We start from the raw sequence: 27,406 nt of genomic DNA, 5'->3' as shown, positions 1-27,406 counted from the left end.
GACATTTGTATGGTACACTTGTTATCTTCATGGTGTGTGAAGATGGTTAGATCTTGAAGACTCATGGAGTTCTTAGTTTTCTTCATGGTGTATGGATATGGTTCTTCATGGTATGTGGAGATGGTTTTTTTCATGGTGTGCGAAGATGGTTGCATCTTGAGGACTTATGAGGTTCTTGGTAAACATGTGGTTTATGCTTTCATTTGACATGTTATCCTTGGTGTGAGGATGGTTTCATTTTTATGTCATGGTATACTCTTGATAGGAATTTAGAGTTGTGACATGTTATAGTATGTTCATATGGAGCATGTTATCTCTTTTGGTTCAGATGGTTAGATCATGTTGTCGTGTCTATTTTCTTAAGGCCATGGTTGGAACTTTGACAGTTATCTTGGTTTAGTTTCTTGGTATTGAGTACATTAATCATAAGCTAGATACTTTATGATATTGTTATGTTGCATTTGGATTTGGCACAGATTTATTGGTTATAGATTCTCATGGATACTTAGAGATGGTGGTGATGTTGATTTCTCTTGGATTAGAGAAGTATTTTTTGGGACAATTGATGGTTTTAGCAGGAATTCTGAGGGGCATTCACCTGATATGGACTTTAGAGGAGATTGTTCTTAGATGGGTCTTGGTTGAAGACTTGGATATCTTGATGAGCATTCTCATTCCCCACTCTTTGTCTACTCAGTGGTTTGCTACTTGAGAGGTACAACCCATTATTTCTCTTAGGATATTTATGCTTATCTTTCATGGAAATGGATCTTGAGCTACAATACATGAGTTAGTTCTACAGGGTTTATTTGAGAGATGGTTTAGCATTGGTTATCTTCATGTGCATTTTTTTTATGTTGGTTAAGTTTGAGAGATGGTTCTATATTGGGCATATTCCTTGGACTAGGAATGGTTATTCCTTGGTTTAGGAATGGTATTATGAGTTTGATCTTCTTGTGAGAGGCTTACATCCATTACTAGTTATATGGTATGGTTTGGGTGTTGTTGTAGCTTATTGGTTGGGGTTCTATGGAGGAGATCATACTTGCATAGTTTACATCTAGAGGTGTGTGTATAAGGACATGATGCAGGTCATAATTTGCATGGTTTCTCTTTGGTCTTGGTTATCTTCTTGGATGTTTGGTTTTTCTTACATTGGATTTGAGATTGGTTAGAGATTGTGACCACTAGTTTTTGCTCATGTATTTCATGAGAGAGATGACATAGATATTCCTTTATCTCTTTCCTCTATTGGTTGTGGAGATCTTGGGAGACTATTGAAGACTTGTTATGAGAGTTGTTCTTGCAAGTTATTAGTTTATATATTGTGGATGTCCTTGATACTACATGGACTCACTTCTTTGAGATGTTGTGAGTACATTGGTTATAGATTTGACATTATCTCTTGCAGTGGGAGCTTCTTGGTATATACATGTTAGGTATTGCTCTTGAGGCTTGTGATTGTAGGTTATAGATTTGATATCATGATGATATGAGATTTGCTATTTCAGATATGAATATTTTGAAAACTATGAATACATGTGTTTACCTTTGTATCAAGTTTTTTTTGCTTGACATCTCAGTTGGTACAAGATTTTATGATCTTCAAATGTGACACACCGGATGCCTTTCTCTTTGGATGGCTTGAATGTATATTCAATGGCAATGGCATAATAGAAGGTGAGATCATTCATGTTTGAGATGTTGGATACTTTGATTTTGTTATAGGTACTAGGATGGAGCACATGGTGTACTTTGATTCATGATGGTGGATGTGCTAGGAAGAATTGTTCCCTTGTTCATTTATGTGGCTATAGATTGACCCTATGCAATGTATACAACAAGTGGGAGATTGTTGCACACATTGCATAATATTGTTATATTTTATAGTTTAATTTTATTATGTAATGTTGCACCTAGGACCACCTAGATGGTTGTGCAACATGTAAAGATTCCCATAGGATATACTTGATGAGTTGTATTGTAACATTGTGATAATATTTCATGTAATTATTTAATATTGGGGAAAAGATTTAAATTTTCAATATTAAATGTGGGTTTAGTGGGTTAACCACACATGGATTTAGAACATGGTTTATGTAATATGAATTAGTGGTTTTGAGGAACTTGCTACTATATAAGAAGCCACAAGGGTAGTTTTTGTATGAGTGACAAGAGAGAAGGCAAAAAGGGAAAGAGTCAAGTGGGGCAAGGCTTGATAGGTTAGCCAAGAGAGTATTTGTGAGGGTTTAAAGCATGGCATGGGATGTGTGGATTCATATTTGTTTACATAGATTGCGTGGTTGTGGCTACGGCTTTGAAGGCTTCCATGGTTGTCTTAGAATGGTTTTTTTGCTGAATAATACATGGTGATGGATTCTTTTGGAGCCTAAGTTTTTTTTTCCCTCAATGAGGGTTTCCTAGGGTATAAATTTTCTCACAGTTTTGTGGGTATGTTGTCTATTTTCTTGCATGTTGATTTTTATTGCATATTTATTTCAGATCTATTATGGGTTATGTGGAAATGGTTATATTTTGTATTGCAAGTTTCCTTACACAAAGTGGAGGAGATAGAAACCTAACTAGCCAAAGCTTTCCATGACTACATTGATGTTGGGAAGCTTTACGAGGAGAATCTTAGAGAAGAGAAATGTTTACAAGGAGAAAATAGATGAGCTTGAGGCTAAGGTTTAGGGATTGGAAGCTCAAGCTGCATCTCTCAGAAACCAACTATCAAATGCAGAACAAGTTGCCACTACAGGATAGAATAGGGAACAAGATGTTCAAGAACATCTAGATAAGGTCATGGTAGAGATAACTACACAAATAGATGAGTTGGAGGAAGAGGATACATAGCCTAGAAGAATGAGCATTGATGCTTCACCAAAACAACAAGGTGATGAGGTAAGGAAAATTGTTCTTAGAGGTAAGATAGGCCCTAGAGTTGAAACTCTAAAGAACATATCTCAATAGGCCCATACATTATATGTTTCTTTACAATATTTTGAGAAGGTTTGAAATGAAACACTTGCATGGATGTCACCCATATTCAATCTTTGGGGGCCATAAATTCAATTCTTAGAGAGACTTATTATGTTGATGGCTAAAATGCCAGATTTTCCTGATAAGATTATTCAATGAAGGAGGACCTAGATGTGATAAAGGAATTAAATGGCTTGTCTATTAGACAAATGAAAATAATACAAGGAAAAATGAATATTCTATCTCATGGAATTAAGCCCAATATTCCACCCATTCTAGATGAAAACAACAAGTTGAGAGATTGACAGAAGTTGTCTGATTCCTTCGATGCAGTATTAACTTAGGAAATTACAACAACAATTTTTTAAGATGAAATTGACATTTCTTTTAATAATTTGATTGACTCCTTATTCAAAGTTGAAATAGATTTGAATAAAATTTTAATGGAGTTAAAAGCTATAATAGATGTCAAGTGGATTAAAGGCACAAAGGACTTAGAAGAAGTTAAATTGACCAAGTGGCCCACCAGAAGAGAGATTTATGTTTAGGAATCAATGGGAGACATTAAAACTCTACTAGGGGGAGGTAGTTGAAGTTTTACTTACTAGAGATAGTTGAAGACAAAGGATTAAAGTTACAACTCCAACAATAAATAGTCACCTACTAACTTTACAACCATCTCCTATTTTTGTTTCAAGCATAGAGGAATGTCTTAAATATAATTTTTTTTACATGTCTCACCACTTTCCTCTTCGATAAGGGTTTTGACATGTGTCCTCCTCCCATTTGAAGGTTTTTGCAATCCTCTGATATAAGGATTTCTAGGATGTGGAGTAGAGGTTAGAAGTCTATAGAAATTTTAGTTTTTATGTCACTTATAGTCTGTCTAGTTTTGCTAATTATATGAATTCATTCAGTTCTGTAAACTTGAAGATACAAAAAATATGAATGATTAGGTTGTCAAGTTCTAAGTTATATTTTGAGTCTATATTAGTATTTTATTCATTTTTCAAAGGAAATTTTGAAAGTCTATCTCTGAGTTTTGTCTCCTTTCTTACATATCTGTGATCTTGGGATTGAAGTGAACAAAGTTATTTCAATTTAATGTAGTTTGGATGAATTGTATGTCTCTTGTTTATTACTTTTAATTCAAAGAAGTTAAGTCAACACTTTCAGTAAGTGATAAGGTTTAGGGTATATGAGAGGGATATGAGAAGAATGAAATTTATAGTTAATCATTGACAAATTTAATTGCAAGTAAATAAATGGGTCTAAATTTGTTGGTCTTGACTCTTTATAACAATGGTTAAGGCACTAATCAATTAATTTCAGTTGCAAGTTGATGGTTCATATGGTTGTAGAATACATATATCAATCAAAATCAATTTTCCATTTTATGTAATGAAGAATTAAAGTTTCTGGTCAACAAATATTTGTGATAGATTTCCTTTTGGTTATAACATGTTATTGTAATTAAAGAGTTTTTCTGTAAATTTAAGAAGAAATTGTGACCAATATCTGCTATAGGGGATAGGTTTGAAAGAAGTACTAGTGACCAAGTTTTTTTTAAAGAAGAAGATGATAAAACTAGTCATATAAATTGCTAACATGTACCTGCCTTGGCCCCATAGATCCTAAAGTGTAAAGAGTCCTTGTGATTTTGTTGAAGTTAGTCTAGAGCTAAGTATAGGATTTAGCTGATCCTTAGGCTTGTATATGACTCATGCTTTCTGGTATTGAATTTAGGTCAACCTAGTAGTTCCTTAACAAAAAGAACTCCAAAAGTAGCATTACTTTAAAATTTCATATGATGTAACTATAGATGAAAAATTCCCAACACAGGCCTCATTGTGGAAAGTAAGGAGTAATCTTTCTTGTTGGGCCTTATCCATGCATCTCAAGAAGGTTCAATAAATTGCCCTTTTTTATAGTTGATCATCATGCATAACATACTTAGTTGATCTAATCTTGAGGTCCAACTTCTATTATTATGTAAGTCCGTTAGGGAAACCTCTATAAGTGAGGAAATAGGATTTTTTTCAAAACCAAGGATCTTGGAGGCTAGGCATCAATGCTCTTGAAGGTTCCTCCTCTTGTCTTAGTCTTGATTCTCTGCAATCATCTTGCACAAGCCATTTCCTTGCACTAGCATAGTTGGCTTTAGTTTGATATCATATCTTGAACTTTTTCTATCCATGCACCTCTACTATTACATCCTATCTCGTATTGGGTCAATATGCTTTTGACAGCTGAATCGGGTATTTATACAACATAATGAGAGTGTAAAATATAGAACCTAAAGTTCTTGAGTACTCTCACCTTTGTATAGGAATTATTTTCCATTTAAGAGTATCTTAATTCATATTCCTTGAGAGGAGTTCTCATGAAACTGATTGGTGCTTGGATTCCTTCCTTATTTTATTGCATGAGTATTGTAGAAAGTCTATGGGGTGAGGCACATCAATAAAATATCAACTATTTAGTATAATTGGGGTGAACCAAAATAGGTTCCTTAGCTATGGTGTCCTTAATTTGTTCAAATGCATTTCTCCCTAAGTCATTCCTTTTAAAGCCTTGACTACCATTCATCATATCAACTTTGTATTTTGAAATTTAAGAAAATTCAGGGATGAAGCATCTCAGAAAGTTCACCTGTTCAAAGAATGACTTAACTCCAAATTTTCTTCCTAGAAAATTCAACTATTAAATGGCTCTAACCAACTTAGGATCAATCCTAATGCCCTCTTGAGAGACTATATGACACAAAAAATTTCCTTTAGTTACACATAAAATAGACTTCTTAGGATTGAGTGAGATTCCATGCTCTCCACATCTTCTTAGCATCTTCTCTAGATCCCTCAAGTGATCTTTTCTTTTCTTGGAGAAGACTATCAGATCATATAATTATATAACAATGATCTTGTCCTTGAGATCAGAAAAGTAGGAGTTTATAGCCCTTTGAAAAGTGACTCCAACATTAATAAACCCAAAGGGCATCCTATTATATGCAAGTGTTCCCTAAGGGGTAGTGAACTTTGTCTTAAATTGATCTTCTTGGTTTACCTCAATTTGGTTAAAACCCAAAAATCCATCTAACATGGACATCATTTTGAAGCTAGCAACTATTTGTAGAAGGTGATCCATGTTGGGAAAGGTATAGTTATTCGTCAAAGATGCCTCATTAAAATTCCTAAAATCTACACAATTTCTAATCTCCCCCTTCGTTTTATATACAGGGAAAATATTGGCTATCCATGTTGAATGGTATATGGGGTAGATAATTATTGCTTCTAAAATCTTGTGAACTTCTATAAAGATGACATCTGAGACCATATGGTTGTAATTATGCTACTTTTGTCTACAGGGAGTGGCTTCAAGCTTGAGGGGGATTTTGCGCTTGAATTAACCATTTCTAAAGGTCTTTAGGTCCTCATATCCCCAAGAAGATACATCTTGGTATTCAATCAGCAGTCCTTTAGCCTTATCCCTTTCTTCATTTGAGTAGTTCCTACCAATATTAATCATTTTAGGTTTATATTCAATGCCAATGTTTACTCCTCCATATTCTTTGGAAGTTCCACCTTTCCTCCACCTTTACCTTCTTATAAATGCATCATTCCTATCAAATAGTCTTTCAAGGGAAATAAGATGTCAAGGAATGTTGTTACCTCTTAGTTGTTCAGCTCCAAGCTCCAACTTCTAGTTATTAGGGGAGAAATCTTTGCAGGCACTTTTGCTTCCTTCAAAGTATTGATCACTAAAAGGGTCGGATCCTTCTAATAAAGACTAAATCTATTTATCATCATGAAGATGTGTCATGTCTCAACATTTTTAGGGATATTAGGCCTAAATAAGACTTCAACCTTGAACTAATTATCTATGAAATCAAGATGCGGGAGTAAAAGTGAGGATGAGGTAGCTAACTAGTCTACCCTTGAATTTTGCTCCCTTGGAACAACTTGTATTGAGAAGGTGTTCAATCCTTCAACCTTATCCCAAACTCTATTTCTGTAGTTCCTAAGCCTTGCATTCTTCACAATATATTGAGCTCAAACTTACTTTTCTATAAGCTTTGCATCTCCTTGACCTCTCAAGACTTTCACTCCTCTCTACTTTGTAGAGTGAACAAGGCTTCATAATCTGTTGTATTGTTGGTGTTTTTGAATTGCATCTTGTACACAAGTTGAGTTACATCTCCATCCAGGGAAACAAGAACCACATTAGCTCTAGACCCAGTAGTAGAAATACTACCATTGAACTCCATGGTCTAAACTCTTGAATCACTAGGAGGATCTGATTGTTCTTCTAAATAATTAATGTTAGAGAACATCATGTAATTTTTAAACTCCATCTCTTGATATAGGATTTGTGCCTTAGGATCATCAGACTTCAAGACTATGAATTTGGCCTTCTCCTTGGGCTCTAACTTGATTTATTGTTACCTATGACAACTATGGCATGAGACTAATCCATCTTCATTTCTCTCCCATGTTCCTACAAAAGCTTCTACTCAAACGCATACTAAAGATAGCCAGAATATCTTCTACAGGGATGGGAAACTTAATTCTCTTTGTAGGGTGTATGGCTAATACTAATTGTGCATTCTTTACTTGTCCTAATAGAGGGACTTATTTTGCATCCATGGAATAACATTGTCTAAAAGTTTTGGTAAGGGTTAAGCTAAGGGTGCGAGCAATAGAGAAGGGCATGACATTATTAGATGCTCTAGAATCAATAATGTAATTACTAAGCTTATGACCATTTACATATAAGGAGACATAAAATGGATCTCACTTCTTCCTAGGGAAAGTGGCAATGATAGCACTTATTTCTCTTTGAAAAGAAGAGGCAAGACAAGGTCTTCTTTAGCTAGGGGATCATTATTTAATTGAGGTTGGTTGTTAATAATAGTAGAATTGACATTAGGTTGAGTTTTAGCATTAGCCTCACCTTTACAATAGTCTACCAACTTTTTTAATTCAGTAGGATGGGTTTTGACATAATCAAGGGGAGACACCTGGATACGAGAATCTTTCCAATATTATATAATGTCAAATGAGGAGGTAGGCTTACCAATTAGCTCAAACTTTGTCTACTCTTTCCTCCAAGATGAGGAAGTGGATGCTTTTTTTCTTTTCTAGTAGGAACAAAGTTTGTCAAGTTTTTCTATCTTTGACTTCTTGTTGCCATTTTCATTTGAATTCCATCCAAGGTGGTGAAGAAATCACATCCAACATCTAATTCTGATTCATACTCCAAAAAAAATGTTCTAGAGTCACCATGGGGAGAAGAATCATCTTCACTTTCGGTGTACTCAATTTTTAGCTCATTACTAGTAGTGAGTTCCTTGTATCTATGCATTTTTGGGCATGATTCTTAGGAGGTGCCTCAATGAAAAGCTTTTGCTGAGAAGATAGAAATTGCAACTAGAAAGAGGGAACAATTGTCTCTATTTTCCTCTTGATGGAAATCATCTTGTTTGATAGATTTTGAAGCATGCTTTGGTATTATTAGCTCTACTAGTAGTAAAGCTTGTCAAGGCTCCACTTTGAATCTCTATTTTCCATTTCCCATTAGCCATCATATCATCTTCTAGCTCAATTTCTATATTTTGAGTGGGTTGAAGGTTAGCCACATGTGCTCCTCTAATTTAAGAGCTAATGTCATGGGGCTTGGAGCTAATAAAGAGCATTTTCTAGTTATCCATTGTAGGTCTACTCATAGTAGGGATCCTTCTTTATCTTGGTGAGTTGTGTCAATAGAGTGTATTCATCTTCTGTGCTTTTGTAGCATGCTTCAAATCAAGTCTGCATATCATCAAGTTCTTGATACATCCCATCAGGAGATGTTGAAATTAGTCAGTTGCATTCTCAACCAAGGTTTCCACAAACATCCTTACTACAACATCCTCATGCTAAGGATAAAAAATACTACATGTAGTGAAGAAGGCCGCAATGTGCCCATTAGTAGAGACTTTCCCATCACCATTAAACTTGAGAAAATTCTTTTGGGAAGCTCTAGGTAGGTCATTTTTAAATGCTAGCTAAAGAGGGCCAATAGCATTACCCTAGGGGGAATCCATTGAGATAGGAAGGAAAATTGGTACAACTTGAAAAGTGATAGTAGTAGGGGAACCTACTTTGTGAATGGTGAGGGCATTACACAATGAGGGGATTTGAGGATAGGAAATAGGGGGCAAGGATGAATGACTACATATTAAGGTAATAGGACAAGGAAGTAGAAAAAGAGAACCATAGATGCTTTGATATACTAGGTCTCAAGAGTAGGCTCTTCCTCTTCTAAGATGACATTCCAATAATGGGAACTCAACTTCTATAATTCTTTAAACACTGGGTCAACTTACCCTTTGCCACAAACACTTCAGGTATATTTAGGATTCAGTGTGAATCTTCTTAGTTCACAATAAGTATGCTTCTCTTAATCTTCTTTCCTACAAGACTCCAAGCTCCCAATATTCAACATTGGCCTCCTCTCTTTGAGGGCAAAGCTTAGTCTTCTATATTGCTTAAGGGACTTTTGGCTTCTCCAGGAAAAGGTATTCAACTAGTTTATTTTGTCTTCTTGTTCATTTTGGAAGCCAAGATTAGGTTGCACAAATGGGATTTTTCCTTCATGAGACAACAACATTTCACCTTATGAGTTTTTATGCATGACTAAACAAATTGAATGTCATAGAGACAAGCTCTAAGTTATCTAGTAAATCCACAAACAAACTTTCTAAGAAAATTTAGGACATTTGCATTTGCTTCCCAATAGAGTCCCCAAAAACTGTTGGTTAATAGTTTGTCTTCCTTAACATGTTGATTTATACCTTGACTCTAAGACTGCCCAAAGGCTTGTGGAAAATAAATAAGTTAACAAAAAGTGGGTCAGTGTAGTAATCTATCAAAGACGCCTGAATTGAAAGGTACAACTCCCTTATAGGTGCAAGATATGCAATGAATTTTTTTCAAGTTTCAGGGGTATGCTCTTAACTAGAGAGTAGAAGAGGCAAATACCAAATTTCTCAACACTTTAAACAACCTAGGAAAAATTACTTTTGGGCAAACCCCTATAGCTAGTGTTGGTGTAAATAAGTATTCACTATTTACAATTTACTTAAGTTTACTTAGGTTAATACATTATTTATTGTTTATTAGTTTGACACCTAGGAGTATGTGTACTCTTATGAGTTGTCTTGTTGACAACATAGGAGTTAGCAACTCTTTTATGCACATGGTGTCTACAACATAGGATTTAGCATCTAATTTAAGCACATGGTGTCTACAAAATCTCTACATCAGATACACCTTTTCATACTTATCCTCTCATCTACAATGAAGGATAATCCACTTCTAATGGATGTGTGCTTAGTTGTCATGATTATCTCTGAGCTCTTTCCAGAGAAATTCTAGATGCATCTTAGAGGCCTTTATATATAGGCACTCCTAGTGTGTATGTACATGATAGAGATATTCATTCTCACTTTGTTATTTTGATCATACTCTTTTGGTCTATTTTGCGCTTGTGCTTGAGTTCCTTGATCTTGGGTGATTTTACTCTAAGAAAAATTCTTACATGGTATTAGAGCTGAGGTAATTTCTCTTCACATAGCCATTGGAGACCATTTTCTTGCTTCACCTCTTAGAGGACCTCAACCCAAATCAAGAGTATCATAGTCATTGCGAGTATCTAGAGCCAAAGTGGACCTTGCCATTGCACCCAAAATGTCAATTAAATAAAATTTGACTATAAATTCACCTACCCTAGGCCATAGTCAAATTTGAGGCAAAAATAATTTGCAAACCAGCACTAGAAGACCCGATTTGCAAATTTGATATGATTTATTAGATCTATAAATTTATTTTTCATATTAGTATTTTATTTCTCTACAACTTCTATTAGAATTTTTCTACATTTTTAGAAGCAATTTTTCAAAAAAAAATTAGGCCAACTTGGCCTACATTGAATTTTTTTTGCAAGAACCAGGTGGTGAAATCCTAGCCCCCACATATTATTTGGCAAAATATTCTTTTTACTTTTGGCATAACCTATGAATATTCCACCTATTACAATGGTTTCCACACATGGCCAAGCCTAACCTACGACAGACACCACACATACTTTTGGCTCCTTTCCACACATGATAGCTTCATTTATATTAACTTTCATGGGCTTTATTTTTATATATCTCAAACACCGCATGCACAGTATGTGTGGAACAAAATATCCCCAAACCTTCTGCCAACACTTTGGACTTCCTGACTACTGTTAGTAAACCCATCTCTGATGACCAAAACTCTCCCAGAGGTAACTAAAATACAACTATCAGCATCCTTCATTAGCAGATCACTTTCGTGCTACAAACACTTGACTTTTGGCTATGGCAATAGTTTTCTAGCATTCTATAACTTCTTAAGGATTGGACCTTCACTGAGTCTATGTCACTCACCACATGTAAGATGATGGATAGCTTAGACATCCACCATAGTACCATGATAGCAACAGCTGAGCATGCCATGTTCACCTTCTTCCACATCAGGAGAGAATAGTTAGCTACCATGTGGCCCAACCACAGCTTGCCACATGTCTACCTTGCCACATAGGCATTGTGTACTACTATACTAACATCACCAGCTGATGTCATTGCCACAACACTAGGTGGCCTTTTTTGCTAATGTAAGAATTTCACTATGTTAAAATTGGTGGTCATTCAAAAATCATTTGCAGCTCAAAATACACTATCATGATGGTTGTTTGACCATCAAATTTAACCTTGCAATTTTTTGCCTAGACCCCTCTCTAGATGTAGTTTTGATTTGACAGTCCGGCTATATCTCAATCATCCAAGCTCCAAATTAGGTGTAATTTTTATTGATTTTAGGTAGAATTTCCTAAACTTTTTAGTGGTGTTGTTCTTTTTTGGTTTTGGTGCATTGATTTGTTGGAAATTACAATTTTTTGGTGACTATACCTATCAAATCTTTCATTTTGAAACTTCAAACGCTCTGTACAGGCTCATCTAGACACATTTTCAAGTTCCATATTTTTAAAAATGCTTAATTTTTTGTCTACTTTCTAGATCTGCAATCAAATTATAGGGTTGTGTGGACAAAAATATCACTTTTAGAATTAGGTCCTTTTCTACATTGTAGTGCTTTGACTACTCTTCAAAATTGTTATACATCTAAGCTACAGTGCTTAGTGTCAGATTTGAACCTTGAAAGGTAGTTGTAAACAACAAAATCAAAAGTCCACTTTGTATATTTTGACAAGTGGCCTATTATAAACTCACTACATATCAAGTGCCAAAAGCATATTTTTTTGGGGTGGTTTTTTCGATTGAGTGAATGGAGGGGTGTGGTTTTTGTTCTTATGTCTCTCTTTTATGCTCTTTTCATTTTCTGCATCATGGGTTCACCTAAAGCTTCACTTATAACTTCACACAATTATACTACATGAAAAGATATTGTATGGAGTAGATTAATGGAAAAGTTTTAAATTTATATGTTGATGCTACAATCAAAAAACCCATTAATGCTATAGCACTAATTGATTGGAAAATTAAAGACAATTAGGCTTGAAGAATTATTAAAATTTGTGTTCATAGAGATCTCTTCTTTCACATTTCCAGCTTCAAGGAAACCAAGGGTGCTTAGGAAAAACTTGCAGGGTGGTATGGTAAGGTGGATGAGGAAAAGGGATTCCAAATTGAGGATTGTCTACTTCTCTTGGATCCTAAGAATTTTGACACAATTCAAGATTATATCAACAAAGCCAATGAATTGAGAGCACTACTTAAAGATTGTGGTAATACCATGAAGGATGATCACTTGATTCATCATATCCTAAAGAGGCTACCTTCAGAGTATGCATCCTTTGTTTTGAGTTACAACACTCATAGGTTGACCATGGGAAGAACTTTCACTAAGCCTACATTTGATGCATTTGCAAAAACATTGATGATGGAACAATCCAAGTTGATAGATATGGAAATTCTCACGTCATCAAAGACCAAAGCATTGGTGGCTAGCCATGACAACCAATCAAATCAACAAGGCAACAATTTTACCAACAACAAGAAAAAGTAGTGGAAGTAAAAATCACAATCAGAGACACAACAATCTTCCTCCACACAACAAGGAAATTCTTGTTCCAACAAGAAGGGAAATAGTGAAAAAAGGGATAAACTCTTTTGTACATATTTCAAGAAACCAAATCATGATGAGCATCATTACAAGACTCTAAAGAATCGATGAGTTAGAAAACCTATTCAAGAAGAACAAAATCAATGTGCCAAATGCTTCCAAGGATTCAACTCCACCCACTTTAAAGGGAAAAGGGCAAGCACTTACGGTTAGTTCAAGTTCTTTAGGGAAATGGATTCTTGACTCAAGTGTCTCATATCATATGGGTTCTTCAAAAGGAGACTTTTCTTCATTGAAGTAGTCTAAGGTACCTCACATCTTTGTAGGAGATGATACAAAAATGGAAGTGGAAGGGAAAGGACATGTGGAGATGGAAAATGGAGAGTTCAAAGATGTTCTCTACATTCCTAACCTTAGTTCTAATTTTCTTTCAATCTACCAAATCATTCACTGTGGAGATGGCAACAAAGTAGATTTCCTTCTTGATTTAGTAATGGTGTACAATCTACAAGATGATTCATTGGTTGCAGTGGGTAAATTTAATCATCATATAAGGATTTATACCTTCTCCCAGTTTGTGCCTAAGTCTCCTTCACATGTCTTGTTGACACAATCTCAATCTCAAAGCACATTATGTCATGAATGGTATGGACATCTTGCTTTCTGCTATCTTCATCAACTTTTCTTAGAAAATATGGTCAGAGGTCTACCTACAATCAACTTTTCTAAAGGTGAATGTTCAAATTGTTTAGTGGATATGCATCTAGAGGAGAAGTTTGAAAGAGGGAAGTCTTCAAGAGCATCATTTGTTCTTCAGTTGGTTCAGATAGTTCTTGCAGGTCCTTTTGCAGTGACATCAGTTAGCAAGGGTCGCTACATCCTCACTTTCATTGATGACTTTTCATGCTACACATGGGTCTATTTTCTTGGTCACAAGAATTAAGTCTTTGATAAGTTTCTAGCCTTCAAGAGTCATGTTGAAAAGCAATCAAGGAAAGCCATCAAGGTTCTTCGGATGGACAATGAAAGCAGATATGTGAACACAAGACTCTAAGACTTTTGTGAACTTGAGGTTATTGATCTTTAGAATCCAATGGCATTCAGTCTACAAAAGACAAGTATTGTAGCAATGAGGATTCAAACTCTTAACTCTATGGCAAGTTGCATGATTAAATCCAAGTCTCTTGATCCATCACTTGAAGTTGAAGCTATAAGAAATTCAAATCACATACTTAATAGGTCTCCTCATTATGTCCTAGATGGAAAGACTCCTTTAAAGGCATGGTGTGGCAAAAAATCAGTTGCAAAACACTTCAGAGTCTTTGGTTGTCCAACATGGACAAACATATCTTTATGGGAATGCACGACATCACCATCAAGGCCTTGTACTTTCATCGAATATGAAGATAGCATTAAGGCATATAGACTTATGGATCCTAAGACTCATGAGATATTTGTAGAGAGGAATGTTCACTTTGTTGAAAGTTCACCTAGCTTATCCTCTAATCCTCTCCGCACTTCATACATTGTTGAAACTATTAGTGGCACTAGCTATAGTGATTCATCAAATTTAGATATATGGGATCCTATTGACACATGCAGAAAGCGGTCACAGCATCAACCAATTGCACATACATATATTGCTAGAGTGATAGATCCATGTATTTCGGCACAGCAAGGTACACCTAGTCTTCCAACTCTAACATCAGGGGATGACTTCTTGACAGACATTTCAGGTTTGTTTGTGGAGTCACACATAGAAGATTTGGGAGACATCATTAATGATATACATCTTCTCTTTGATGAAGAAGATCCTTCTTCAGTTGTTAAGAGGGCTCACTCTGACCCTGTTTTCTATTCTCTACATGATTAGTCTTCCTAGGTTGATATGATTGTGGATCCTTATGTACAAAAATGGCAGGAGGTCTCTTTATCATTTTAGGAAACAACTAGTTCTTTGGGACATGTTTTCCATCCATCCTTGCTAGATTTGCACTTGTTCTTTTCAACAGTGTTGGAAGCTCTGACCATTAGTATCGACATAGGGACAATTGAGCAGGTTTCAGAGACACAATTCATCTTCGAGATTCTTTCTACACATTGGGGAAGCATCTCACATGTACCTCTATCATTGTTCTTCCAAAGGGGAGGAATATTATTCAGCACTCATGGATTAGCTTCTACATTAGAGTGGTTGTCACTATTTGGCATTCTACATTTGTTTGGGGGGGGGCGAGGGTTTGTGCTATCTTGTTTCCTTTCTTCTTCTTCTCTCTTATGGGGGGGACCTTTTCCTCTTATGGAGTTTTGTCCTTCTCATACTTCTCTATTGTATATACCTGATGTATGTCATAATGGGGGGGTCTTGATTAATCCATCCATCCATGCATCTTTTTTTTCATCTCTCTTTTTTGGAGAGGGTTTTCTCTCTTTCTCTACTTTATGAGAGATTTCATTGCATTTTGTACATGGGTACCTAACATGGCCTAGTAGCTAGGACCCATTATGCATTTTCACTATTTACGCTTTGCTTATTTTTACTTAGCTTAATGCATTATTTTATTATTTATTAGTTTGACGCCTATGAGTATGTGTACTCTTATGAGTTGTCTTGTTGACAACATAGGAGTTAGCATCTAATTTAAGCACATGGTGTATACAACATCTCTACATGAGATAGACCTTGTCATACTTATCCTCTCATCTACAATGAATGATAATCCACTTCTGGTGGACGTGTGCTTAGTTGTCATGCTTATCTCCTAGCTCTTTTTAGAGACATTCTAGATGCATCTTAGAGGCCTTTATATAGAGGCACTCCTAGTGTGTATGTACATGGTAGAGATATTCATTCTGATATTGTTATTCTAATCATACTCTTTTGGTCCATTTTGTGCTTCTGCTTGAGTTCCTTGATCTTTGGTGATTTTTCCCTAAGGCAAATTGTTATAGCTGGGACTACTATGTGTGACTTTGAGTCCAATTTTAATTCTATTGTTCATTTAGTTTTAGTGTAGTATTGGAAAGGAATGTGCCATTGTTGAAAATTGAATGTTTGTGAATGAACTTGGTTTTATTTCCTTTATTCAGTGGATTGTATGTTTTACTTTATTTAGCATAAGTACTTTTCAAGTCTTTTTGTTATACACTGTTCTTCATGTGTGAAGTGTAGTTAATTGTATAAGAAGGTCAGAAATTAGTCAATAGAGTGGCTGAGAGATAGACAATTTGGGTACTATCAAAACATTATTTAACTTTGTAATCTAGGAATTACCCATGCTGTCATCATTTCCTTTCTCTCTTACTCTCATAGTTGGTTATGCATGTTTTTGTTTCTTGCATTAAAATCATAATAGATTTCATTTAGTGAGTTAGTACCCATTTACCCTTGCCTAGGTTGTTTAAAGTGTTGAACAATCTGGTATTTTCCTCTTTCACACTTTGGTTAAGAGCATGCCCCTGAAACCTGAAAAAAAAAAGCATTACATATCTTGCACCTATAAGGGAGTTGTACCTTTGAACTCAAGGGTCTTTGATAGACTACTACACTGAGTCATTATGTTGTTAACTTCTTTATTTTCCACAACTCTTTGGGTAGTCTTAAATTCAAGGTATAAACCAACATGTTAAAGAAGACAAATTATTAACCAACAATATAAACCCTCAATTTCTTTCCTAGGACAATTTTTTTCTACCCTTAACACTGCTCTGATGCCATGTGAAAATTATTATTGCAGTCACTGATTATTTATTTGTTATCTCAAATGATTATTTAAATGTCCAAAATAAATTCATAGCTAATAGCAAAAAATAACACAACTACAACTTCACCAATAAAATATGGAAAGAAATAAGCAACACAATAATTTTAGACAAAGCATCACTAGAAAAACCCTAGGAGAAAACTAGTTTTACAGATGAGGAATTATATTACACTTCAACAAATCAAGAGATACAAAATTCATTGCCTCTTACTAGCAGAACTCTAGCAACTTCCCAATTTCTCTCATTGATATTTGCCATTGTTGTCCCCAACACTATCACTACACACTTATGCACACTGCATGGCTATTTGCTATCACTACAAATTCATTTGTTAACAATGCAAATGCTTCTCCAACTTGTGTACTTTTAGTGACCCCATGACCTCATTTTATATTACTTTAGTTGGAAAACCAATAGCCAAGATTGATTCTCAATCGATGGCCAAAATTAGAAATGACTTAATAACCCTAACGAAGTTGGTTTCTAGTGACTTCTAAAGAGAGTCAACTATTTCATAAATAAATAATTATCTCTCCTCTAACTAATTAGTTAAAAAAACTATGATTTTACTAAATAAATAATAGCATGTCGAAAAATAGCTGTCCAAAACTAAGGAACTAACAAAAGGCTTGTGTGGACTTAGTATTAGCTTTAACACCATGAAGCGAATATAAAGCCGTTTGACTAGTACCAGGGTGAACCCACAATACTAGGTACCACTTTTGTGGGAGGAAGAAACTTCAAAAAAATGACAAATTTTCACATCTCCATTTCTTGTATGTTCGCGCGAACATGTTTCCGCCGAGTGTTCACGCGAACATATCGTGCCATGTTCGTGCGAACAAGTACGCAGCACATGTTCGCGTGAACATATATTGACAAAATTTTCAACGGCTTAAAATGTCTTCTTCACTTTTCCAAATTCATTTTTATGGCGAGCACTATTCATTGAGCGTTTGGGCGAACGTGTGACTTGAGCAACTTCCGTCGACATCATCTTCTCATTTTTGTTCTCATTTTCATTATCAAGTATGTCAAAATAATATTAATTTAATGTTTTCAACATTTTTTAAGTATTTTTTTTATATTATCAAAATAGATTTTAATGTTTTCAATGCATTCTTTTTGTGTTTTTAAAACATATTTGAATGTTATATAGTTTTTAATAGTTTTGAAAATATATTTGAATGTTATTTATGTTTTTAATAGTTTATAAAACATATCTAAATGTTAATTTAATATTTTTATTGTTTATTTATATTAATTTAGAAAACAGAAAAATATTATGTAGAAAACACTAGAAAACATTAGAAAAAATAGTAAAAAATATGTAATATAAAATTTAGGAAAAACATTAGAAAACAAATTTTTAAAAAAATTATGAAAACATTAGAGAATTTATAATTTAATATAAAATTTTAAAAAAATTTATAAAAAAATATTACAAAAACATTAGAAAATTTATAATTTAATATAAAATTTAGAAAACAAATAGTTAAAAATTAGAAAAAAAATTAAAAATATTTTTAAAAAATTGAAAATTTAGAAAAAACATTAAAAAAAATTAGAAAATTTAGAAAAAAATATTGCAAAAACATTACAAAATTTAGAAAACAAATTTAGAAAAAAAATTACAAAAATATTAGAGAATTTATAATTTAATATAAAAAATTTAAAAAATATTAAAAAATTAATTTAAAAAAAATAGAAAAAATATTAGAAAATTTATAATTTAATATAAAATTTAGAAAACAATTTTTTTTTTAAAATATCGAAAACATTAGAAAATTTAGAATTTAATATAAAATTTAGAAAATAAACTTAGAAAAAACATTACAAAAACATTAGAAAATTTATAATTTAATATAAATTTTTAAAAACAAATTTAGAAAAAAATAAGAAAAATGTTAAAAAATTTATAATAATATAAATTTTTTAAAAATTAGAAAAATATTAGAAAATTTATAGTTTTCAAATATTTTGAAAATAAATTTAGAAAAAAATTAGAAAAAATATTTTTTAAAAAATTAGAAAAACATTACAAAATTTTAGAAGTCAAATTTGTGTGTGTGTGTGTGTGTGTGTGTGTGTGTGTGTGTGTGTGTGTGTGTGTGTGTGTGTGTGAAATGTAAATATGTCAAATTCACTTTAATGTCTTAATCTTAGAAGTTTAATTAAATGACATATCTTAAGGGTCTAGATCCTGTACATGTAAAAATATAGATTAAAATGTATAATTTTCTATTTTGAACATAGATGTACATGTATATTTGTTCATGGTTAAAAGTAAATGTATGTACATATTTTTAATAAATTCACATTTTTATATGTATAATTTGTGTATATGTTAACTATTGATCTTAATTTATCTTATAACTAAGTGTAATTAACTATATTTAATAACACATGTCTTAAGGGGAGATCCTAAATTATACATAAGAATGTAGATTAAAATGTATATTTTATTTTATAAATGTACATGTAAATATGTTCATGTGGTAGATATAGATGTACAGACATATGTTTTCAATATTCATGTTTAAATGTACATATGTTATTATTTTTAATGTCTTAATAATTAGAAGTATATAATTAACTATATAATTCAATGACATGTCTTAAGGGGAGATCCTAAATTATACATATATAAGAATGTAGATTAATTTGCATTTCTACCTGTATGAATATAACATACATGTACATCCAAACCCTAACCCTAACCTAACCAAACCCTAACCCTAACCATTATCCAAACCCTAACCTTGACCTTAAAATTTAATTTCTAAACCCAATATTATAAATGATAATAAATACCCTAAATCATAATCTTGAACCAAATCATAAACTTCATATGCTAAGTTCCCTTATCCTAAATTCTTAACCATGGACTTTAATATTAACCCTTAAATTTAATGCTAAAAATTATGTAAGTTCATGTAAACCTTGACAGTGTCATAAGGTCTTAAATCTTACCCTAAAATTGAGCCTAATTACACTAAAACCCTATTTGAAAACCTAATTGAAGCCTAACTTACATAAAATTAAAACAAGTTGACCCTAATCCTAAATTGTTAAAAATTACATTTGAGATACATGCACATACATGAAGTATGACCCTTGTTTTAAATGATATATATGTAACCCAACTTGAAACCTAAACCTCGAAAAAAAAAAAAATTTAAAAAAAAAAGGGGTAAAAATTTATTCAAATAAAACCAAATTACAGAAGGCCTCAGACCTAACCAACCAAAACACCAACCCAAAACCAATTACATTCTGTCCTTTTCCACTAATTGCTCGAAAGTCCCAGCAAGATCAGCAGGAAGATCATCCCTAATAGAAATATCTCAACCAACACCTTTCTCTGATGCCCATTTTGCCAAGACATCAGCGACTCCATTCCATTCCCTAGGAATATGACAGAAAGAGATCCCATCCACAAAGCTACTCAAGTGGAGAATCTCTCTAACAATAGAGGCAATTTGCCAGCTAGATTCATCCACTCTCTGGTTATTTATCATATCACAACAATCTGAGAGTCAGACTCACACACCATTCTCCTCCAACCAAGAGAACAAGCCCGCTCCATAGCCACCTTAATGGCCAAAGCCTCCATCACGTTATTGGATTGAACTCCTTTCTAAATAGAGAATATGAAAATAACATTGTCATCTGCATCTCTCCCAATCCCCCCCACTCCAGCCAGTCCAAGATTCTCACGGGAGGAGCCATCAGTGTCAATCTTTAGGATTGCATCAGGAGGAAGACTCCATCTCCCCACTCTACAAACCTTCCTCTTTCGTGGCTGAGATCTCTTACTGCTACTAGTTCCAAATCCTTTATCCACTAATCCTAAATTCATGATAATACGAGAATCACCAGGATCTACTAGCTCTGACATATCACATTTAGCAGAGATAGTCTCTTGAAGCCTGGTTAGGATCAACTGCCATAGTTTAGTGGCTCCCAAGTTGGAATTATAGAAGATCTGACGATTACGCTCCAACCAAAGATTCCATAGAATGAAAGAAGGTCCAATAGCCCAGGCCACCTGAAGGAATTAAGTTTTCGTAGGGGGTCTGCCAAGGCTGTCCCAAAATTTAATAAGAGATTCGGCATGAATACGGCTATGGCACCACGCCTCCCACAACTTATGCCAGATCTTTCTAGAGAGAGGACATAAGAAGAAAACATGAGAAACATCTTCCCCATCCAACATACATAGGGGACAGAAAGAGGGTCCCTGAAACCCTCTTCGCTGGAGATTATCCCAAGTAAGACACTTATTTTGCGCAACCAACCATAGAAAAAAAAAATATTTCGGCCAAGAAAATTTATTCCAGACCTTCCTCCACCAGGGAACCACCTGAACTACATTACATTGGCTATCCAGCCGAGCATATCCCTAGGCCACACTAAACTTACCTTTTGGGCAAGGACACCAAGCCAGGATGTCTTTGTCTTTAGAAGAGCTATAAAGCCTAGCAGAGAGAAGATGCGCCAGTTCAGCCTGAATCTCTGAGGAGCCCCCTGTGGGCCAAATTTGTGGATACTTCCAACTAGCCACCTCCATCAATCCACACCTCCAAACAGTCTTGAAGTGAGCTACTGTGGTCCAACCTACAGAAGAAAAAACCTGAAACAGAGGCAAAAGGTGGGGAAAACTGGAGAGAATAGGAAGGTGGCCATCCTAAGAGTCCTGCCAGAATAACACACTTGACCCCTCATTACAGATCCAGAAAAAGCCATCCTTGATAAGAGGAGCACCCCTTTTAAGGGTGTCTGAAATAAAGGACCCCTTACCATTAAGCTCAAGTCTAGGAATATCCTGGACCTCCACTCCTAAGAAATACTTATGGGTCAGAATCTTGGCCTAATCCCGATCTTGATTCTTGCACCATCTCCAGAATAACTTTGCAGCAAGAGCTTTGACACCGAGAGCCATACATTTAAGGCCTAGACTCCCAGCAAACTTAGGCAAACAAACCATGTCCCAGTTGACTAAGCTCCATTTAGAGGATTGGAGATTGCCTGACCAAAGGAATTTTCTTGACAAAGCATCAAAATCTTTCAAAACTCCCACGGGAGGTGTTTGCACTAAACACCTGTAATATAGGAAGAGCCTGAATCACAGTCTTGAGCAGGGTAACCCTCCCAGCAGATGAGAGCCACCTATGAGTCCAGTGACTCACTCTACTAATAATATCAATCAAGAATTTCAAACCTCGAAACATTATCATTTAAGAGTAATATAAATAATTTATTAGGTACCCTTTAATTGAATTCTCTAATAATACCCTCCAAAATATAATAAAATCTTAGAATAACAAATTAACTCTAACCATAACCAAACTCTCAACTTTAAAGTTATCTTATACTTATATGAAAATTAATCTAGGTCTGGATGTGTTACAGATTATCTAGGTCCATGATGTGTGATGTATGTTTAATTACATGTGTATAATTTTTAATGTTAAAAATAAAAAAGTATGTACAACAGACAATTTAGCTCTTCATACATTTTTACAGATATGGCTTCACACGATATGCTTGATGCGGCTTCTGGTACGACACCTGATGTAGTTCCTACTATGGCTCCTACTACGACACAGGTTGATGCGGTTCCTGTTGCAGCACCTAATGCAGATCCCGATATGGCTCCTCGTGCAGCTCATGGTGGGGCTCGTGCTATAGCTTCTGGTGGGGCTCCTCGTGTACCTCGACGTAGGGCTCCTCGTGTACTTATGATCGTACAATTAATCTAAACACATTTAATTCAAGATGAAATTCAATAGTTTGAAAAGAAGTTGATATTTAAGAATTGTAACATAGATAATGAAATTATGTAAGTTTGAACTAACTTCTAGCCTATTTATATCAAGTTGTTAAATTATTAAATTCATCCATAGTACAATTAATATTATAGTTTTTTAAATAAACTAATGATAACTAAAACTCAGATATTCAAATTAAAAACACAATTTCACCAAAGTTGATATTCACAATTTCACCATAGTATGTAATTGAAAACACATTTCACCAAAGTTTATATTCAGATTATTATAAAATAAATCTCAAAGGTCTAATCAACCATGATGTACACTTATAACATGCAATATTTTTTTCATGATCTTCACTGTCTAGTCTCCACTTGCGACGTGCACGCTTAAGTTTGACTGGATGCAGACAAAGCCCTATAGCAATGACCAGGTGGCTATATTGTAAAACTTTGTTGTCAGGTTGATAATCAACAAAGTGTATTCCATATTGGACTATTTTATCTTGCTTCAAATATGTCCCCTCTATCACAACAGAACCTGTACCACAAATTTAAGTGTTTTAAAATTTGACAGATATGAAGTTACCTAAATATATTTATTTATTTAAATATATATGTGCATGTACATATGTATATGTATAATTTACCTATGGGGAACAACATTCCATCACTTTCTTCAGGGTCATATAACTTTGTCCTCTCTGCAGTACATCACAATAAATAATAACTGACACATTCATGATTTCCAGGCTCAGCAATCACTGCAAAGACATCTCCTGCATAACAAGTATACATGAATGCATGTGTACAATATATATAAGACAGTTGAAATCGATAATTAAATAAAAACTTGAGATTAATTTTTATGATACTCACCCACTTTTACCAATCTAGAGATATGATTATAATCATCAGAAATCAATGGAATATCATCAAATTTTTCATCTTCTTTATCAAATTTATCGGTAACATCAAGTGGTACCGAAATCCATGCACCTGTATATCCATGTGTCTGATTGATGCATTCTTCATAGTTTTCATCAATGCAACTGTCACAAAAACATGAGTATTCTCTTGTCTTCAATGTCCAATTGCAATTATTTGTACTCATGACTGAATGTAAAGGTGTCTTTTCTATCCTCTTGCAACCATGCATGTCTTTTCTATTGACACCTGAAAGTTCGTTAAATTGAAAATATAGAAAAATTAAATTTAAACTTCAACGAATTCAAAAATAAAACTTAACAATAAAATTTTATAATTTAATCGTGCATAAAAGTTAAATAGACGTACACATCCATACCTGTTATCTCCCAGAAGACTCTATATGGTGTTTGTCAACTCATTTTTGATGATGTCCCGACCTCATCTAATGCAAAATGAGTCTTACACCATTCAACAACATCATGTGCATCATTTACACGAACTCCTTGATAATTCATTTGATATTTTTGCAAAGCACGTTTGATGCAAGCTCCAACACCATCATGTTCACCTTTTCCATGACCACTCTCAAAGAAATTCCATATGTGTTTTATATTCTCATTGCAATGATATCTACACAATGCATAAAATGGTCTAGATGATATAAACTGTGCGGCACATCCATCAGACTAAACATAATGTTTATCAACATTTATGTTTCTTTCTTTCAAATAAGAAAAGAACGTATTGAAGCAATGTTCTACATAGTGAATGTCATATTCTTTATCATCACTTACATAAAAATGATATTCCTTTATAATTACTCGTGCTTGAACTATACTCTGAACACCATCCAAATCTAATTGTGCATGTCTATAAAAAATATGTACCATAATAGTGACCTGCTTATTAAAGTAATAATCTGATTGAATTGCTTTCTGATGAACAAATGAATAGTTTTCTGCAAAATCAACAACTGATACAATTGTTCCAAGTGGAAAATTATCTCTTAGAGTTTGAAACTGTTGTGCTTGCCACTTTGCAAAAAATGCATGACAAATATAAAGTTGAATCAATTTCTTAAATCTGTCCATAAATGTTAGAACAGGAAACTCCTCTTCAAAATATTCCAACCTTTTTGTTTCTTTCCCCAACTTTGTTTCATTCTTGACATACTTGTAACTTTTGCAATTCAATATTTTTGTTACATCAATATTTTCAGTTTTCAAAGGAAATAGAGCCAATTCACCACATGTTTCACATAATCCTTTGATGCAATTTATTTGACCAGCTGGATCATCTATGTTGTCACACAAAATGGATGATATAAACTCACTTCTCCTACTACGAGGAGCAACATGAAAACCATATGTGTCTTCTACAAACTTTCGAAATACCTGATAGTGGAGATCAAACTCAATATGATGATGACAACAACACGTTTCAAACACTTTGTTTGACCTCACAAAGTATGGCTTCAATTTTTCAAACAATGTTTGCCCAACTTTTACATTAGGATGTTGACTACAAAACAACACATATAACTCATGTTGTGTTGTGTCCAACCAATGTTTTGTATGATGTTCATATTGACCAGGTGCAATCCTATGCCTGATAACATCTCTACTATTTGATGAAGGAGGAGTGTTATCAATCCAAAATGATATGATTAATTTTTTTAATAACTCTTCAATCCTATCAGAACGAGGTGCTCTACACATGATTGCCCAATTGCCCTCCATAGTACTGTCATCCACAATTAATCTTCTCTTAACATATTCTCTCATTATTTTCCTACTAAAACCCATTTCAGATGAAATTGAAGATATTTGTCTATTTTGGGTCATATTCTTACTTACAACAGACATCAACATCACTTTTCTTGCCGCAGACTTATCTTTAGTTCGAGAGTGTTTTCCTATGTTTCTCAAACCTTGTTTAACATTTTCAATCAAATCAGTTTGCATGTTAGAAAATCTTCTCTTTTTTGATGTTATGTTTACACCTAACAATTTCAATGCCTCTTGCAACTTTTTTTGTGTAAGCAAAAGTGAAAGCAATTGAGCTTGTTCAAGTGTTTCAGTATTATCAAATTGACTCATAATTTCTCTTATCTTCTTCTTCATTGACCTTCTCTTAGACAAACTTAATGGTTGAACACTAGCTGCAAGTTTTCTCAATTTATCTACATCCATTTTAAGTAAATGATCTAAATTCTTATGAGAAATACCATACTTTACAGATTGGACAATATTTAAGAGTTCATCCATACTAGTTCCTGCACCTGATCTCGACCCTTCTCTGATTTCTGTTACTGGAATTTCTACAGGGACCGATCTTGAGCCTTCTCCAACATCCATTATTTGAGATTCAACAAGGAAAGATTCTGACCCTTCTCCGACTTCTGTTATTTGAACCTCTGTAGGGATTGATCTTGAACCTTCTTCAACATTCATTGTTTGAGATTCCGTAGGGAGTGTTCATGACCTCTCTCCCATAGGCACTACTTGTACTTTTGTTGAGCCTTCTTCAACATTTCCTTCACCTTGTTTAATTCGATGATAACATGCCACAGTTTTTTGAATATTTCTTTGTTCTGCTTCATCAAATCTTTTCCTTGCATATTTGTTTTGCCTTCCTCTCTTGTTTCCCATTATAAAATCAAAAAAAAAAAATTTATCCCTTGCCTCAAGATAAATTTCATACAGTAACCAGATAAAAAAATCACTGTACGGATTTGTCTGTCGCTGTTAGTACTTTTAAATTATTTGACAGAAATCAATAGAATGCAGTCATCTGCAAGAAGACATAAATATTTTTCATTATATGACTAAAATCTGTGAGTCGCATTCTTTACAAGTAGCAAACCACCAAATCCTTTTTAAGCCATCATTGAATCACAAACAAATAACATGGTATGAATACTATAATGTTTGTCCTAAAAAATAAATTTTTCTTTATTATAAAATATATAATTGTTTTGTCTCTTTAATTTTTTCGTTCCTATTGTAGGACTAGAAAAATGGGTTAAATGCATAATATACTATGAGAAATCACAAAACTCAATCAACATACATTAACACCCACTAGTCTACCATGAAAGCCAAACTAATCAAAAAAAGTAAACACAAGGTTAGAAACCCCCTCTTTTATTTGTAGCTCCCATGTCCTTCTTTTTTCTGCAAATGATGTAGCTCCAAAGTTTCTTAAAATGCAAATTTTGAGTGTTTTGAGTGATTTAGACTGTTTCTTAAGGTCTTGGGATGCAATGCAAGGTGTGGAAGTGCAGATTAGGGTTTTGGAACCTAGAATGGAACACCTAATTACCAAGTGCACCCTAAAACTACCAAGTGCGCCCTGAAATTACCAAGTGCGCCCATGAAGTGTGCAGTTGGTAAAACAAGGTTGCAGTTGATAAAAGAGGTCAAAACTTGATAATTAAGATGTGGGTATGCAAGATATGAGTGTTTTTTATATTTTTAAGTGTTTAGGGATGTTATGCAATGTGAGGAAATGTTAAATGACCTAGGGTTTTGATATGCAAAGTACAAATGTCCTAGGGATGTTATGCAAGTGCAATTGCAAGGTGTCATTTTGAAGGTATGCAAGATGAAGATTATGATGTGCAAAATGAAGGTTAGGGTTATGTTTTGGACTTGGTAAGGATGTTAAAGGTAGGTGTACGCAAAGTGGACTATGCAAGGGATGGTTTCCTAGGGTTGATAATGACGTTTATGCTATGCAAAATGAGGATAGGTGATCAAGAAGACAAGTTGGTTGATGGACAATTTGATAGGGTTTGATAGTG

This window comes from Cupressus sempervirens, chromosome 7, assembly GCF_028749045.1.
Source record: "Cupressus sempervirens isolate cs-2001-9-10 chromosome 7, ASM2874904v1, whole genome shotgun sequence".
In the NCBI taxonomy this organism is placed as follows: Eukaryota; Viridiplantae; Streptophyta; class Pinopsida; order Cupressales; family Cupressaceae; genus Cupressus; species Cupressus sempervirens.
Note: the sequence above shows the minus strand (reverse complement) of the source record.